Below are 6,205 nucleotides of genomic sequence, written 5' to 3' on the forward strand. Positions count from 1 at the left end.
ATCACACACACAAAAAATGCACACGCGTCATATTATTTGTTCCCTGCCCTATCGTCTGGCAGAAGACCTCAGGTTAGACAAACACACACACACACACACACACACACAGATATACACATACAACAGATGCCCCCTGACGCTCATTCACATAAAGCGGGCACGTGATGGACAGCCCGAGTCCACAGGCCTGCCAGCCTCATGGCATTGTGTTCCCCTTGGGCAGGCAGCCGCCCTCCCTAAATACCCTTTTGTCTTGGGTGGGATAACAAAGCAGTGGCCCAGCCGATGGTGTGGCACGCGCATAGCCACTCATCCCCCTGGTCTGTGACCTAAACAGGTGGATAGGAGGGACGGGCTGGTAGTGGCGGGTGGACGAAGTGGGGGGGATAAGGAGGACGGGAAGGGGGAGGGGAGAGAAGAGGCTGCATCTGTCCCCTACACTTAACGACTCCCTGGGTCAGCCACTGCCCCATATGCTCTCAGGAGAGAGGGAGGCACGCATGCAAACCCAGACTAACAGGTGGAGGGGGGTAAGGGGAGGGATTAAGAGAGGTAAAATTGATCAGAGAAGGATAGAGGGATTTTGAAACTGTCAAATTAGCTGTATAAGAGATTTGGCTATCCCTAGAAGATTTCACTTTGAAGAAATTCTTAAGCCATATTAAATGTTTCGCCTGCGTTATGAGAAGCACTTTTTGTCTCTGCGGCCATGTTGGCTCTCTCACCCTAGAGCATCATTTCTTTCTATTCAACAAGCAACTGTAGCTGTGTTTGCGAGTTCATGCAGTTGGCTTTGTTTTCAAGCCCGAATCTAATTTTAATGGTCAAATGTGAGGATTTTTTTTAATAGCCTCATGTTGTGTTTTGTGCACCTTTTTTGCTGAGTTTTATCTCTTTAGTGCGTGTGTGTGTGTGTGTGTGTGTGTGTGTGTGTGTGTGAGAGAGACCATCAGATGTTCTTGGGCATTTGTGAGAAGATCAATTGCAAACCAACGTTCACATATGGTAGTAGAGAAATAATGCTGCTTGACAAACAAAGAATGCACTTCAATCTTGAAATCCTTTTTTTCTGTGAGGTGATTTTTAAAAGATTTTTGGTTTTGCCTCCAACCTGTAATAAACCAGTTGAAACAGAGTGAAACTCCTCTTTCAGTTGTGAGCAGCATAAATGAGAAGCATACAGTGAATGTGGATCAAAAGCATAATAGAATAGGAAATGCACAAATGAAACAAATTTAATGATGGCTCGGCTCCATCAAGTGTCCCAGTAAGCCATGCCGGGTGAGCCAGCATGCTCAATACCAGAACCTTGGAACTAGCTCACCTAAATGGAATGCACTTGGTTTTTAATGTTATCAATTACACCTGGGCTTTTTCTTCTGTGACGAGCCAAAATGTCTGCTGTGAAAAAGATCTATTGAGTCTGACGCAGAGTATGGCAGCAAACACAGGAGCTCGCAGTACAAAATGTAAAATAGAGCATTTACAGCAGACTTTGTGGCTCGTCATCACAGGTGTAATTAACAAAAGCTCAGTTCCATGCACAATACCTGGACCCTGCAGCCATCATGAATGAGATTAATTACACCTGTGCTTTTTCTGCCATTACTAATCAAAATATCTGCCATTATAAATCCATGCCTTTATTTTCTAACTCTGTAGCTGTCCAAACTGACTGCTTATTCTAACTGGGTTTTGAGTACAGTATTTATATCACTGGAAAAGTGACCAAATGTGCTATATTCAAAGAGGTCAGTATGCATGCTGAATTGGCTTGTTTTTTGAGTTAAGCATTGTTTCTGTGCTGCTGGTAGGAAAGTGTCTCAGTCAGGTTTTTAACTTGTGCGATAGAGATGCCTGCTTTCATGTATTCAAGGTTCTTTAAATGAAGGCATACACTTGCGGGCCGTGAATTCAAAAGGCTTAGCTTCTGTGCGATGACACCCTGAAACAGTTCATTGATGTATAACACTTGGTACAATATTGAAATAAGCAAAGTAGAGATTCTGCCTTTGGGCTGATTTGCCTTTCCTCCCTCTCTGCACTGGAGTCTAACTAACTGTCCATTTAGGGGGGCTGGGGGGGTCTCCAAGCTCTAATCGCTTGGATGTAGCTAATTAATTTTAGTTCCTCCTATAGGTCCACTGTCTCACAAGAGAATATTTTTTTTGCAGGGAATTAAGAGATAGAATGTTTATTAGAAAGGTGTAAATGATCAGTGAGGCCTCATCACGTGCCCCTGTGTTAATTGTCATAATGAGGAGTCGTGGGCTCAGCGGCTTGGTGAAGAGGAGAGAAGTGGGTCTTTCACAGTTAGCTACAGTATCATGTGGTTTAGTAGAAACAAGGGGAACCACCACATGTACTTATATTGTCTAAAGACGTCAAAGAAAGCATAAACATTGTATTATGTTGCTGGTAATTATGAATTACAGCAAGAGAAAGCTTGCCTTTTATGGATTAATTCATTAACATTGTTAAATGTAAGGAGCCAGGAATTAATGTAACATGAGTAAATTGTATTATTGCACTACTTTTTCTCTTTTGAGATACACTGTAGCTGCTTTTGATATACCATGTAGCCTGTGGTGTGAATACTGACAGAATGGAGAGAAATTGGCTGCGTTCACCATGAGGTCATTCAATTTGTAAGCTATTTGTGATCAAAAGGTGTGTTTGAGGCCGTTAAATGGAGTTTGATCATGGCTTACATGCAATGTCAAATGTCATCTGTTCCTGCTATTTCCCCCACTTTTTGTTGAAAGTAAGTATTAAGCCAGAAGAGAATATCAAAAGCTTCCTATGTAAATGTTGTTAAGTACCACTTATGAAGTTTATTATATACTGTATTGTTTCTGACTCACATTTGATGCCCAAAATCCTCACTCTGCTCTGACTCAGTGGGATTTCAAGTGGATTACAGTGGGTTACGTTCATCAGTTCTTTGGCTTAGACCACACAGCCTGATAATGTACATTTTATGGACTAAACCATGCAGAACAATTTTGAACTTGAAGGTTCATTCTTGAACTTGGAAACAGCGGCTTGAAAAAAAGACATCGTGTGGCCTTTCTACAGCTGAATTTTGAGGGGAATAGCAGGAACATCTAACGAGACATATGCAACTGAACTGAGCAACTCCATCCACTGAGCAAAGCCACAAGATTTGGTTGAAAATTTCAGAAACTAAACATAAGCTGGGCTTTTGTTGAGGATTTCTTTGTCAACATGTACTGTATGTTTTGAGAGGTAAACTCAAGGAGAAATAATTTATCAGTGCACTTTTGACCGCTGATTGCACACGGCAGATGTGTTTTCTCATATCGTGGCTTTACATGCCACATGCATGTATGACAGAAACCAACATGAGAACTCTCCTGAGTTGTGGCTCCATTTAAAATTCAACATTATTAATGACCATAAGTCATCAGTTAAGGGTGAGCATACTTTGTAATATTTCAGCACTGTACTCTATACCACCCAGCTGTGTAAGGGACATCACCATTAGGATGAAGCGTAATCCACTATGAAGACATTTCCATTTGTCTAATAAAGAGATTTTTATTAATGGTCAGGGAATATTTAATCCAAGATGTTTGAAAGACATGAAAGTTAAAATGCATTAACACTAAATTTCAGATTTTTAATGTTTTTAGTGTCCACAAGAGCAATGTTGTCATTGAACATACATTTACTAACTGTATCTGTTATTTTTGTCTTAACATTTGCAAAAAAGTTGATTTGTCCTTAATTGTCAAAGTAAAACATTAACGCTTAAGCAAACGTGTCCTTTTAAATAGGCAGCCTCTTTAGTGCTAACTAGGTGAGCTTTAACTAACTAGGTATTAACTTGACCCACAAGCATAGTAATAATGTGTTTTTTAACATATGCTGAGATCTGGTAATCTTCTTATGGGTTAGAAGGTTTTTTTATGCGCCCCTGAATAGCTTAACAAAATATGCTTCAGTAATGGATGGTGTATCCTCATCCATCGCCCTCCTCCCACCTACTATAACTTGAAATAGGCCATCAAGTGGCTAATGAACTGATAAGCCCTCTGTGTCCTGTGGGGCTTATGAACATCATAAGCCAAATGTTTAGGCATATTTGGTGAGACAGTTTTTTTGAAAGAACACTTATGTGGGCAAAGGACCCTGATGAAAAAAATGGTCCTACAGTTATGAGACAGTGTGAGAATGGGCTTAAATAAATCACTGCAGGTTATGAAAGAAACTGTGAACTATTTGGAGTATTTTTTATTTATCTGATAGGTTTCGCGATGCTTGCTAGTGTAGAAAGAATGTGTGGCCCTTTGCTTCATCAGACCTCCAGCTAGTCAAGCTGCTAGTATCATTATCAGTTTTGGATCTCTGTAAATCCATGGATTTGTGTGAGCAGTCTGAGAAATTAAAATAACATGCTTTTTACTGCGCTTACTTTAAATCTCTTTAGACTTCATTTTTTAAAACATCTAAATCTGTTATTATGTAGGCTATACAAAACCCTTTTTAATTTAATCTTTGACAAGATTATCAGATTCATTGATGATGTCACAATCTTAAATAATTTCAAAAAATGTCGACTAAGCCTGGATAAGCACTTTCAAGGGGATACTGCTGGATTAGCTTAAAAATATTTGTTTTTGTTTGTTTTTATTAGTTGTTGGCACATTTTAATTTTTTTATTTTCATTACAATGTCTAGCAATAAATGCACATGCATATACTCAGATATCATGCAACAAGTTGTAAAAATTTAAAAGCAATTTGGTAATTTAAATCTAAATGACTGATTCTTTTTTAGAGCCATAAATTAATGTTTACAATTTTAACAAACTGTCTTCTGTTTTCTCTCATTAATAAACTATTTTTCTGCACATTCATCTCTAATACTTACACTTTATATTCAATTAAAGTTCCAGCGACAGTAGCAAAAGTATCGTAGTTGTACTTGGTTTCAGGGGATGACTCTGTTCAGACTTCTGCAGGGTCAACCTTGAGGAAATCTCATAATCCCCATATCCTAACTATTGATAGTCTGGTTAATTCCTTTTGATATTTTATAAATAAAATCACTCGTTCTACCTGCTCTCGTGTCATTTTCATAACTGATTATCATACCACATTCTTCCTGAATAATCCCTCGTCCTGCCCTGCATGCGTTGCGGCCTTAACCACCAACTTTGAGCAGGCCGATAGTTAGCGGAGGACTCTGGTTTGTGACCCAGCGGGCAGCCTCCAGGCCGGGGGACAAGGGGCTCTGTGCAGCCCGCTGTTAGACAAAAACCAAGAGGGATTATTGCAGCGTCTGTTGGTCCCATATGCTCCTTAGCGCTGCTTTGGTCTTGATTAAAACTCATTGTATGTATGAAGAATTGTGGAGGCCGAATGTCTAATCCTCCTCATGACTTGTGCACTTGTGCAAGACACGAGGCACCGAGGTTACAATAACAAGCGGGGTGGAGCCATTGTTTCAGCTGATATTGGATGTGTCAGTGAGCATCGATTAGGGCCAAGTGGGTGCATTGTTACATTGTTGTGACTCTTTGTGTTACCTCTTTCCGTCTCATCTATAAGAGCCTCCTTCATTGGCCGTTTGCAGTAAGACGAACTTTACGCATGTGGTCCATGTTCATCACCAGCCAATATTGAGAGGGGAATTGTTTACATACGAGCTACATTTCTACATTTTTTTCTTCTCGTCCTCAAACTTTTTCGTGATTCTTGCCCGATTCAGTCACTGATGCATCAGTCGTTACAAATAGGAGTTTTTCTACAGCTGACATTTAAAAGTGACCGTGCAGCCGAAAACTTTTTTTTTCTTTTTTTTTCTCTCTTTTGCTTGAGCATTCTAGATGGATGAGTTGTTGACACTGAGAGGAGACGCGTCTCATGAATATTCAGGCTTCTGTCAGCCCAGGCTATTGTTTCCAAGTTCAATTGTTGCATTGTTTTATCTCGATAACAATGCACATGCGTGTTGCTAAACTTGGCGTTGTATGGTGGCGATATAACTGATGTTTGACTATTAGAACGCTAAAATCGGCCTCTGTGATAAATTAAAAGAACATCACCAGCAGCACTCGGCTGTAACAGCTACTTCTCTTTCACCCTTGAATAAGTTATAGATACGGGCTATTGTGTAATTAAGTCTTTCAAACGTACAACCCAAACCCTAACACACACACACACACACACACACACAC

This window comes from Etheostoma spectabile, chromosome 20, assembly GCF_008692095.1.
Source record: "Etheostoma spectabile isolate EspeVRDwgs_2016 chromosome 20, UIUC_Espe_1.0, whole genome shotgun sequence".
Classification (NCBI taxonomy): Eukaryota; Metazoa; Chordata; class Actinopteri; order Perciformes; family Percidae; genus Etheostoma; species Etheostoma spectabile.